The sequence below is a fragment of the Tamandua tetradactyla genome, chromosome 19 (assembly GCF_023851605.1).
Source record: "Tamandua tetradactyla isolate mTamTet1 chromosome 19, mTamTet1.pri, whole genome shotgun sequence".
NCBI classification, from domain to species: Eukaryota; Metazoa; Chordata; class Mammalia; order Pilosa; family Myrmecophagidae; genus Tamandua; species Tamandua tetradactyla.
In genome coordinates, this window is record NC_135345.1 from 13,725,874 (window position 1) to 13,739,581 (window position 13,708).

Consider the following 13,708-nt stretch of genomic DNA (forward strand, 5'->3'; position numbering starts at 1 on the left):
GAGCCATGATGGTTGGCTTCACGTGTCAACTTGGCCAAATGATGGTGTCCAGTTGTTTGGTCAAAAGCAAGCACTGGCCTAGCCATTAGTGCAAGGACATTTCATCATGAGTTAACAAACCAGAAAGCTGGTTTACTAAATCATAGTTGATTGCATCTGTGGCTGATTACATCTACAATGAACTAAGGGAGCATCTTCCCCAACAAGAGAAACTAATCAGCTGAATTTACTCCAATCCTTTGAAAACTTTTAAAGGGGAAGAAAGAATTTTCATTTTTCTTCAGCCAGCCCGTCTTTCCTGGAGAGTTCAGCAATGGACTTTCATTGGAGTTGTCAGCTAGTGGCCTGCCCTACAGAAATGGACTTTCATTGGAGTTGTCAGCTAGTGGCCTGCCCTACAGAACTTGGACTTGTGCATTCCCACAGTTGTGATACTCTTTTATAAAATCCCATATTTACAGATAATAAGCAAATACCAAAACACTATAGGTGTTTGTTGGTTCTGTTTCTCTAGAGAACCCTGACTAATACACTGGCAGACACTGTAAGACATCCTATGACCTAGCCTTGGTAACCACACATGGCCACATGCACTGCATTCTATTACTCAAAAACTACTCACAGGGCGATTCACACACCAAGGGAGGGCCTAGAAAAGGGTTTGTCTACTGAGAAGCAAGAATCATGGCAGTGGGGTAGTGTTGAGTAAGACCCTCTTTGGAGACTATTTACCACATTTTCCTCATCTGTAATTAAGATGATTGTACCAAATGATCTGATAGTGATTTTCCTTGTTCCAAATTGTCATGTTTAAATTATTCAAAGGATTATGAGACCTTTTATTTTTATCCATATCTTTACTGTGATCTTGTGTAGATGGTCTGGCCCTTTCTCCATCTTAGTCAAAGGAAACATCTTAGTCAAAGGAAACATCTAGTCCAGGGATCAGCAAACTTATTTCATAAAGGACTGCATAGATTGTAAATATATTAGGTTTTGTGGGCTATCCAGTCTCTTTAACTTCTCAACTCTGCAGTTGTTGCTGCAGGTGTTATATAAGTGAATGGTTTGGCTATTTTCCAATAACACTTTATATGCAAAAATGAGTGGGAGGTATGATTTGGTACAGAGGCTAAAGTTTGCTGACCTCTGAAAAGCCAAAGCATTGTATAGTTTCCATTCAAATGTCAAGATAAATTCTTCTACTTGTAACAACAACAGCTATGACAATGGCAAAACCCTAAGGGAGGAAAACATAAACAACAGAAACTTGGTCCGAGTGCCACCTGCTGCCAATTCAGTCTTTTAAAATATGACTTTTACATACAAAATTTAAACAATCATTGGCACTCAAAGGCACTGCTGATGATAGATATTTTGTGCTGAGCAGATGTATAAATAATAGAATAATGTGGCATTATTTCATAAGCAATATTCTTCCAGTATTTCTGTTTCTATTTTATCATTCCATAGATTTTATGATAGAGCCAAAGTATTATCTGAATGTGACATGATTGTCAGAGAGCTTCCAGCTGCTATGAGAAGCTCACAATGTTTTCTGAGCAGACTGGGGCCCTGGATAGAGGGGCTATACAAAGGTTATTTTTATGGAATGGGAGCTGTACAGTCTATAAATCACTTTTAATGAAATATACATTTTTTCTTCAAGTTCTAATCTTGAAATAAGTTCAGACTCTGGTCTAGAAAGAAGATAGATTGGATACACCAAAAGCACAAGGTGAGTGTGAAATCTTTTCCAGTTGAGTTCCTTCATGGATTTCAATAACCTGAAGGATTTTTATATTTCTTTTACCCATCATGTTGCCTGAATTAGACCCTGCAGGTTCACGTTTGAAGAAGTTGCAATGCAGGTCAATGATTTTCTAAGGACATTTGCAAAAGCACAAGAAAATCTACAGGTTATTTATGGACACATAAAAGAATTGATATTTATTAAAAGATAATCCAATAACCTGAGGTGCCTTGTTCTTATTGATATGCTGAGTGTCCCAAACTCTATCAATATAGAGTTAAAGGAATAAGTTATTGGATTTGGAAAGGTTTAATCCTCTATCTTCATTTACTCACCTTTAATTTTTGTATCACATGCTATTTCTATATCTATCTTTTTTTAATCTTTTCTGAGTAGTTATGTCTGTCTCATTCACTACATCCCCATCATAAAAACAATTTAGATTTAGATGCCTATAGAGAGCACATAAGTAATAAAAATGTGTGAAACAGTTCTACAATGATAAAAACAATAATGATAAAAGACAACTTGACACTAGTCCTTCCATACATGGACAATTTAGGAAATAATAGGAATTGTGGACCCTAGAGAACTCATGCCCCAACTGGATATGGAAGGATGAGCAGTTTCCACTTAGGTCAGCCAATTGTACATTATGGAAGTACAGATCTGGTGATGGTATTTCTTCTGAGTTTTAAAAAGAAGCTATATCTCCCAATTTTAAATATAAAAGGTTCTAATTTTTAAATTTAATTAAAAATTTAAATGACATATGTGCCAGTTTGAATTTTTTGTGTACCCCAGTAAACCCATGTACTTTAATCCTCATTCAGTACTGTTGGGTAGGAAATTTTTTATTCTTTCCATGGAGATGTTATGCACCCAATTGTGGGTGGTAGCTTTTCATTAGATGGTCTCCCTGAAGATGTGTGTCCACCCATTCAAGGTAGGGTTGCTTATTGGAGCCCTTTAAGAGGGAACTATTTTGGAAAAATTTAGAGTCACAAGAATGAGCAGAGTCCAGACAGCCAGAGGCCTTTGGACCTTCATCTTTGGAGATGAAGAAGGAAAATGTCCATGGGGGAGCCTCATGAAACAAAAAGCTGGGAAAGAAAATAACAAACAACACCATATGCCCTCCCAACTGAGAGAGAAACACTGAATTTCATCGGCTTTCTTGAGTGAAGGTAACCTCTTGTTGGTGCCTTAATTGGGATATTTTCACAGCCTTAGAACTGTAAACTTGCAACTTAATAAATTCATCTTTTTAAAAGCCATTCATTTTCTGGTATATTGAATTCCTGCAGCTTGCAAATGATCACAGCACATTTGGGGCCAAATATCACATGTTTGGAGGCCATATTTTTATCCTGAGTCACAAATTTGGGACCTCAGGTGGAAGCTTTATGAGGAAAAGTATCACATGTATTTAATTCACTGTTGCATCATGGAAATTATCATGGTGATGAGAACACAGAAGATGGTTAATATATATTTGCTGAATGGGTGAACAAAGGAATGGATTGCGATTGTAAAACGACACTACAAAAGCATGATCTTTAGTAGAGGCAGAATATTAATTTCTTTTTCAGTTAGCATTTGTTATATTAAACAAATACCCCAAAACTTGATTGCTTAAAACAACCACCATTTATTTGTTCATAATTCTGTGTGATATGATGGGCTTGTTCATGAATTTGTTGTCATATGGGAGGTCACCTGGAGTTGATGACCTGGATGTCAGGCGCTATCAGCTGGAGCACTTCAATTCTCTTTTATATGGCTCATTCAGAATAATATTATTTCTTTACATGGTATATGCTTAATTTTACGTGTCAGCTTGGCTAGGCTATGTTGCCAGGTTATTTGGTCAAATATTTGTTTATATGTTGCTGTGAAAGTTGACTTTAAGTCAAGGAGACTACCCTCAATAATGTGAGTGATTGTTTTAGCTTCCTGGTTGGCAAAGCAAATACCATGCAATTGGTTGCTTTCCCAGTAGGGATGTGTTGACTCATGGTTATGAGGCTAGGGGAAGTCCACCATCAAGGAGTCTTCAAGTTGATGCTCACTCCCAGATAACTGTGGTATTCTGGAGCTGGCTTCCAGCAATCCTTGACTCTTGGCTTTTCTGTCACATAGCAATGAACTTGGCAGCCTCTCTTAGCTTCTCCTTTCTCTTCCTGATTCCACTGACTTTCAACTTGTAGCTGTACCCTCTCACTTCCCTCTCTCTCTTTTTTTTCCTGTTTGACTTTCACTCTGCTTATAAAGATTCTGGTCATCCAGATTAAAACAACCTGATTCATTTAGGCCACACTTTAACTGAAGTAACATTTTCAAGAGATCTTATTTACAAAAGGTCCACACCCACAGGAATGCATTAAATTTAAAAACGTCTTTCTCTGGTTACTTATTCCAGACCATCATGGTCTGCCTTTTAGAGCCCCAAAAGGCATGTTCTTTCTACATGAAAATACATTCATTCCATCATAACATCCCAAAACTTTAAGTCATTTCAGTAATAATGCTATGGACAAAGTCTCATTGAAATCAGTTATGGATTCGGTCTGCCCTAAGGCATAATTCTCTTCTCTCTGTGACTTGCTGAACCTAGAAATCAAGTTATTTGCTTCCAAAATACGGTGATAAACAGGTGTAGGATAGACATTCCCATTCCAGAGGGAAGAAATTGGAAGAAAACAAGAGTTACAGGACTCAAACAATTCCAAAACTCAATAAGACAAACTGCATTAGATTTCAAGGTCTGAGAGTCATCTACGGATCAGTGTTTTTCCTCTAGGCCTGAAAGAGTGGCAGCCTCATCTTTTCCAGACCCTTGTACAGTAAACATGCTCTCCTGGAACACTGGAGTGAAGGTCCCATGCTCCTCAAACATCAGCAGAGTGACCAGTCACTCTATGAGCACTGGAACATGGGACCCACCCTCTCTGAGCATTGAGTAGCAACAATATGGCATAAAGTCTGCCCCTCAAAGCACTAGAGCTGATATCCTGTCCACTCCAAATGTGGAAGTGAACCTACCCTTTCTACACACATGGTGGGCCCATTCTCTTAGCCCAAGGAGATCTCTTCTGTCCAGACTTCCTTAGCTTCCATGGCTCATGGAAGTCATTCTTCCTTCAACCTGTTCCTTCTCTTTCCCATGCAGTCTAGGTTGTCAGTGGTTCCACTTAAACAAATTTTACAAAAACTTTATAAAATTTATGTGCAGTTTACAGGGGTGCAAACCATCAGACAAGGGAGACAATAGGACTTTCCACAGAATCCACTTTCCTTCTTGGATACCTGCATCTCCAATTCTAACTTTCACTTAAATGGCTCAATGGATCCATAATCAGTTAGACCCCCACATAGAACACTGCTCCCCTGGGACTCAATTTCCAGATGCTTAGGGAGGTCCCTGGTAGAGCCATTTTTTGCCCTAGTCTCAGAGCACACTATCTGGAAAAGCTCAGAATTTCCAAACCATCAATTTCTGGTTGCTATGTGCTTAAACATTCATTTTTCAGCTTATCCCTTTAGTCTCATTTTACTATAAGCTGCAAAGAGAAACTTAGCTTGGTAGTCTCCTCCAAGCTCATTACTTTCAAATTACGTCTCTATCTGGCATCAGAACTCAATATTGCCAAGTTTTCTGTCACTTTAAAGCAAGGATTGCCTTTCCTCAAGTTCCCAACAACACATTCATCATTTCCTTCCAAGGCCTCACTGGAAGTGCCTCCATATTTCTACCAACAGTCTCTTTAAGACAATCCAGGCTTTTTCTATGAAGCACTTCACAAGTTCTTCAAGCTTTTCTCCATTCCTTAATTCCAAAGCTATTTCCACATTTTTAAGCATCACACTTTCCTGTATCAAATATTGTTTTAGTTTCCCACTTGCCAAAGCAAATACCATGCAATGGGTTGGCTTAAATAATAGGATTGTATTGACTGTCAGTTTTGAGAATGGGAGAACTCTAATATCAAGGCTCTTTATGGCAATGTTTTCTCCCAGAAGACTGTGGCATTTGGGTGCTGATTGCTGTCTATCATTGGTCCTTAGGTTTTCTGTCACATGATAGTGCATATGGCAGCCTCCCTTGGTTTCTCCCTTCTCTTCCACATTGATATTTACCTACTGGCTGATCTTCTGTGTCTTTGTTTTTATGTTTGACTTCCACACTGCATATAAAGGATTCCAGTAGTAGGATTAAGATCCATTTTCTTCACTTAGGTCACATCTTAACTGTAGTAACTTCATCAAAATGTCCTACTTAAATGGGTTCACATCCACAAGGATGAATTAAGTTTAAAGACATATTTTTCTGGCATACTTAGCTCCAAACACCACATCATCCAATCAGGTACTTTGAAAGGGAAACTTAGGATTTCAGCAGTCAGAAAAGAAGAATTGCTAACATTACTGCAGCCAGCTCACTTCTTGAAGGATATTCAACATTGCCTTCATCTGAGTTTCCAACTTGAAAGCATTTGCATATGTCAATTCCCTCACTCACATGAACCAACTACTATTTTAAAGCCTTTTAATATTGACATATATGTGCAAATATTAAATTAATAAACATATGTATATTTCCTGTTGGTTTTGTTTCTCTGGGGAACCCTGATTCTGGTGTCAATGTTGTTTTCCATTTAATCTGGAATGTTGTCCGTTATGCATGGGAATGAAACCTCTAATGCATTTTTACATAGGTCACTGAGCAGCAATCAGACAGCAATGATTCACTAGTGACCTCATAATGGAGGATTTGAACCAATGAACTGTGGATGAAGGGTTCTTTATCCCATTAGGCTGGGGACATTTCATTCTTCTTGAAAAAAACTATAGGTCTAAAGAGTATTTGTCACCTTGCATCATCCACGTTAAATAGCACATACTTTTTTTTTATATGAAAGCAAAAGGAGAGCTATGAGTATTCTTTCCTCACAGTATATTGAAGAATATAAAGACAAACTAATATAAGGAGCAAATTAACCCTGGAGCAGGGTGATAAGAAATAAGAACATCAATTTATACACATTCATGTCTGGACATTTATTCAACCCACATTGACTGACTGGGTTAGCACTAATGATCGATAAATGGGAATATGTGGTCCACATCCTAAATTGTATGGAATTTATATTTACATGAAGTCTTTAAAATAGGAGGATGACTATTCTGAATTTGGTGTCCAGAGACTTGGGTTCTAGCTTCTTCAGGAAATCACTGATTGTCCTTAAATAATTAATTTTACATTTCATGTGTTCTAATTAAATTCTCACATTAGTCATACAAGACTGGAAGTTTTGTTCCAATTTTAAAGATAAATAAATTGAGGCATATAAATATTTAAAATCCTACAGAAAAGTATTCAGATAGCAATTGGCAAAGCCAGCAGTCAAAACCAGATTTTCTCTGTCTGTTGTTAATTATATTACCATTTTCCTTTCTCAGTGATAAAGATCTTTCTGAGATACTATTATTTATTATTTAGTCTCAACAATCTTCGACCTTGTTTCAGGGTCAGCACAAGTGGCCTCTGCTTTGAAAGCATTTGCTCCTGCATAAAAGGTAGTATGATGAGAAATTTCTCATTTTGCATTAATACCCCAATAGTAACCAGCATAGGTTAGATAATGCTGCAATAACAATAACCTTCAACCCCATAATATCTTTGTTTTAATGCAGCAAACGTTTATTTTTTGCTCATATCACATTATCCTCATGGGTTGATAGGGGCTTCTGATTCAAAACCTCCGGCATTTTGTGGCTGTGAGTAGAACTTGTGGCTTTCTAATTATTTTGCTAGTCTCAGCTCAGAATTGATACATGTCATCCATGGTAATTTTTTATTGACTAAAACTGGTCACATGATCTAACCATCTACAGGGGAGCTGAAAAGCACCATTACTGGTGTGCCCAGAAAGGGAAAAGAGGCAAATATTGGTGTATATTAATTAAGTCTATACTCTCACACATCCATAACATAACAAACCATCATTTTCTTGCTAATTTTATACAAAACTAGAAATGTGTCCTTTGGGTTAAGGCAGTGCATCCCAATTTCATTTGGGTCCCAGTTTGTCAGTTCCTTTGAAATGAAGACCTTAGCAAGACTGAGCATCCTGCGTGTAAACGTTAAGCTGCCTACAGGATCCCTGGAAATGGAACATTGCTCTTTTAGCAGTCTGGCTGTCTATCTTCCCTGAACATTACGGCTGCTTCTGTTGACCATGTCTTATATTTAATATTATTGTAATAATTATGGTTTCCCTGGCCCCAACACTATGTTTCTTATATGTTATGATTGGGAATCTGAAAAGCTGAGACCTGTTTACCTTTTGATGTTAAATGAGAGCATACTAGTTGAGAATATTTTGGCTGAAGGTGACAGGTAACATGGTTTATTTTTTTTTTTATTTTGTACTTTCAAGCTTATGCAGTCAAATATGTGAAGGAAGCATCTGGTTAGAAGTGCGGTTAGATAAAAAGATTTGGATAATGTGACTCTCGATCTGTTACTTTCCCTTCATTTCTTAGCCCTACTTTTTCTGTGTTGATGGACTTTCCTTTTGAGTTTGCAAGATAGCTTCCAGAAGCTCTTAGGGCTATGTGCTTCCAGGTTCAAATATGCAAAGATCCTGAAATTAATTCTCTTTCAATGACACACATCATGTTCTAAGAAAGACACAATAAGGTGGCATATCAACCCACATTCTCACCCACTAATCTTTTGCTTTTCTCTACAATAGAGGTGGGAAAATTTAAATTCTCTATTCCCTGGAGGTTTGGGCTATTAAAAAAATTCATATTCAGCATTCATTCTAATCTCCTTCTATTGTGCCTTTTTTTATTTCATAGACTGAAATAGTAAAAATCGTATTTCCAAGACTTGCATGTAACTAGAATTCTACATGCAAATGAAGATTTTTACCAATTATATAGACATATTTAACATTTGGAAGGCAGAGGTGAGGTAGGGTCTGTTTTCTTACTGCTCTAGGCTGGTTTCTGGAGACATTATTCTCCCCCCTCCTGTAGCATCCTTTTTTATGATATTGAAACAGAAATATAAGAATAACAAGAAGTGGGTGTAGGAAGGCAGATGCAGTGAAAACCCTGGTAGTTGACTGCTCCCAGCTTTCAGACCCATCGACTGAGACTTGGGTGGCATGTGCTTTAACTTACAGCTTTAGTGGAAATTTCTGAACTCTACACAGGCCAATATGTAATCAACAATAGACACAGTGAGAGCAAACAAATAAATCAAGAAATAACCATTCAGAAGGGGGACAAAACACATAGCAGCCCCTGGCTCAAGATAAAGGTGATTTCTGTTGGGCAGAGTTATGAAAACTACCTGCCTGGGAAGTTGGGCAAGGTCCTTCATTAGCTCCTCTGAGAGATAGCTCCAAATTCTACTCATCCTCCTGCATGTAGTCAAAGGTGAGCTACCACATATCTGGATTTTTGTTGTTGTTGTTGTTGTTGTTGTTGTTGTTATTTGTTTGCTGTTATCTGTGCCTAGTATAGTTGCATGTGCATGTGTGTGTATTGGATGGGGATGGAGTTGTGGCAGAAAATACTCATCTTTTGATTTGTAGGTCAATAGGTCATGCAGAGCCACATCTGTACCAAAGAAGATTTCACATCAGCCAAAAATCCTGCATAGACATATATGGATATTTGGGGCTGAAGAAATGACTGTTATTAAAAATCCTAATTATTCCCCCAATATAACTTCTCTGTTTCTTCCATAGAAGTGAAAGCTTTAGCTGTACAAATGGACATCCAGCGAAAGTCTACTTTTCTGAGTGTCTCACACCACAAATTTCTGAATATGACAAGTTTTGCCAATGAAATATAAGTCACAATGATATGAGCCATTTCAAAATTTTGCCCTTTAAAAGGGAAGAGAACCTCTGTATTTTTTCTGTTCTCTGTCTTTCCTCGGACTGGACCATGAGAATTCTGATGAGCCCTGTTTTATTGTGCACCAGCAGTGGCCCAGGGATGTAAGAGCAATAGATACTTGGGTCTGTTCACCCCAGACATGTGGTAGGTCTCCTCTGACTACATGCAAGAGGGGTGGTGGTGGTACAATACCCTAATAACTACAGGGGCTATTGTTGAAAGTAGAGTTATGGATGCTGGAAGGTCAAAGCCAGAGTCATCCATGAGAATGGGTGTTTTGTATGCTCTTCCTGAGAGATCACTCACACAGCCACAAAGTAAAATTCAAGGGAGGGAGAGATTCTGTCTGCCTCAGTAAGCACCAGAGTCCAGATTAAGACCAACCATGTGAGATAATTAGAAATATAATTGATATATTATGAGAGAGAGTAAGCCAGGGTGAGCGCTGCCCTAAACAAAGGCATTGGTGAGAAAAGGGGCAGGCATCTTTGGTGAACAGAGGCCACTTTGATTAGAAGATAAAGTGAGGCAGGAATTGTAGAAGAAGATAAGCTGTAAAAAGTTAGGTGGGTATAAGTCACACAGAACTCAGGCGCCAGAATCTGAGGGGCAGATTCTCAGGTACTGGGGATTAAGACTTCATATCCTTTATGGGACACAATTCAACCTGTAACAGCAAGTTACTGAACAATTAGCAATTCTAGTTTCCATTTCAGTAAAATGACCATGGTAATATAACAAATAAAATATTAAATAAAACAAGGCATGCAAAATTCTGCCCTTTCCATAAAACCTGCTTATATCTTCTTGTCAGGCCTTCTTGGTACTTCCTACCTGTTCAGAGTCTCACCTGTGGCTGGATGTTCTAGTTTGCTAGCTGCCAGAATGCAATATACCAGAAACAGAATGGCTTTTTAAAAGGGGAATTTAATAAGTTGCAAGTTTACAGTTTTAAGGCCAAGAAAATGTCCCAATTAAAACAAGTCTATAGAAATGGCCAATCAAAGGCATCCATCCAGGGAAAGATACCTTGGTTCAAGAAGGCCAATGGAGTTCAGGGTTTCTCTCTCAAGTGAGAAGGCACATGGCAAACACAGTCAGGGTTTCTCTCTCATCTTGAAAGGCACATGGTGAACATGGTCAGAGTTCCTATCTTATCTGGAAGGGCATATGGTGAACATGGCTCCATCTGCTAGCTTCTTCTCCTGGCTTCCTGTTTCATGAAGCTCCCCAGGAGACATTTTCCTTCTTCATCTCCAAAGGTGGCTGGTGGACTCTGCTTCTCATGGCTATGTTGTTCTACTCTGTTCTCTCTGAATCTCTCATTCTCCAAAATGTTTCTTCTTTTATAGGACTTCAGAAACTAATCAAGACCCACCCAAATGGATGGAGACACACCTCTACCTAATCCAGTTTAAGAACCGCTTTTGATTAAATCACATCTCTGGGGAGATGCTCTGATTACCATTTCAAACATGTAATACTGAATATGAATTGGAAGAAATGGCTGCCTTTACAAAATGGGATTAGAATTAAAACATGACTTTTCTAGGGTATATACATCATTTCAAACCAGCCCACTGGTTAATGTAGGTCATCTCCCTCTCTACCTTGTGACTATTCCCTGGTTTCCACTCTATGCCCATCTTATTACTTCCCAGGTCTACAGCTTCATTTGGATGGTGTTTGCCCAGCAAATGCCTCATGAAATCAGAAATGCCTTTCTTTGTTTTTGTTTTTTTATTTTTTGCATTGGGTAGGCACTGGGAATTGAACTCAGGTCTCCGGCATGGCAGGCCAGAACTCTGCCTGCTGAGCCAGCATGGCCTGCCTGGTAATGCCTTTCTTTGAAGTGATATTTTGAGGAACACGATCACCAGGAGGTGTCTAGCCCATAATTTGGACACTCTTGTAATTTAGAGCTATTCCCCCTCAGGGAATGATGTGCTATTTTCAAGACGGGTTATTTTTTGAGGGAGAAACCCACATAACCATGCGATTTAGAACACTCCAGCTTGCTGTTTCTGAGAATAATTCTTTCCTGGATCAGTTTATCTCCAGGCTGTTAGCCTCGGGTGAAGCAATCGCATTTTGTTGCCTTTCTCCATTTGGAAGTTTCTTGCTATTTCAATTTATTTGAACCCATTTAAGCAACAGTAAAAAGGAAAACTCTCCTGTATAAATTTAATTCCAATTACTCTGACTCCCTTGCCACCTTCTGGTTGTAATTTAAAGCTCTTTCCAAACTGGCATGTTTAAAAGATGACAATTCACTTGACAGCTGGAAAAACTGTGGTCATTAAAGGTAGAGTAGTTAACATTATTTTAAATGCAACCTAGCTATTCTCTGCGTTTCCAGAAACATTTTACAAGATCCCTTCTATAACTTCCTTACTGCATGCTGAAGATTCATTTTGTTTATTCACTTAGTCAATGAAGTTACTCTGCATCTGCATAGGCTCCTCACTAAATCTGGGTAACAAAATATGAATAAGATGTCGACTTACCTTTCTTCTCTCTTCTTATTCCCAGTTAGATGTAAAAAGGAAAGGAAAAAAAAAACGAAGTGAAGGAGAAAGAAAAGCTGTGCGATTAGGAGAAAAACAGAAAGAGGAGAAAGGGAAAGAATAAGAAAAGAATCAAGAGGGTTGGCAAGACCCAGGAGAAAAAATGCAGAGAAGAGAAACTATTTGATTAAAAGAAGTTGGAGCAGAAATAAGATAAAAAAATAAGGAAATTAGTAACATTGAAATGTACATACTGCCATTCTCTTAAGCTAGCATGTAATTTTCTTTTTTTTTTCTATTACTCAAGTAACTTGGTAATAAGACTTCCAGTTCCACTGATATCAGCAAAAAAAAATTAATTTTATCATTTTAAAGTTATTTGTATTTACCTGTTTAAATCATTGACACTCTTCACATTAATTTGGTCTGTGCATGACTTTCTCTGCCTCCCCTTTCCACTACCTTTCCCTTCTCATAGAGGGTTATTTCTGGACTTAGTTGAACCCCTATATGACATCATGGATGCAGACCTCTGATATGAGTCCTGCTTTCTTCACACTTGTTGGCTCTGCAGGTGATATAAGTGGTCCCTCGGGTCCTATTATTGGCTTCCAACCCTGACATTCTCTGTGGGAGGCAGAATAATGCCACCCCGCAAAGACGTCCGCATCCTGATTCCTCTGTTGGGGACTAAATCACATACACCCCAGCAGACATGTCCAAATCTTAAGGGTGAATGTGAACCCTTGTAAATGGGACCTTTCAAAGATGTTATTACTAGTTAACTTGTGGGCAGATTGAGTTAGAGTGAGTCTTAATCCTTATAAAAAGAGGAAGTTCATACACAGGCAACAGAAGCTAGAAGTCCGAAGAAGCCTGAGAGGGAAACGACCACTGTGTGATGGAGTACTGCTGTCACAGAATGCCAGCCAGCCTGGAAGAAAGCATGGCTTTCCCCAAATCTTGATTTTGAAATTCTAGCCTTTGAAACCATGATAAAATAAGTGTTGTTCTTTCAGCTAACCTCTTGTATGCATGTGTGACAGCAGCTCTAGCAAATTTTTGACACCCCATAACTTGTGAATGTGCTACCTTACATGGAAAAAGGAAATCAAGGTTGCAGATGGAAATAAGGTTGTTAATCAATAAATCTTGAGATGGGGAGACTATCCTGGAGTATGTGGGTGGCCGAGTTGATCTATACATGTACTTAAAGTAGAAGAGGAGGGAGAAAGAAGAGTGGGTCAGGGAGTATGATAGGAACTCAATCCGCCATTGCTGGCTTTACTGGAGAGGAGGGGCCACAGGCCCACAATTATGGCAGCCCTGAGTCAAAAAAGGGCCCACAGTTGATAACCAGCAAGAACATGGGAAACTCAATCCTACAACCACAAGGACCTGAATTCTGCCAACAACCCAAATTATCAGGAAACAGATTTTTCCCTAGAGCCACCAGAAAGAAACATAGTCCTGCCTGCAAGTCAAATCAAAGTCCTGCTTTGATGGAGAACCAGGAGAACTGGCT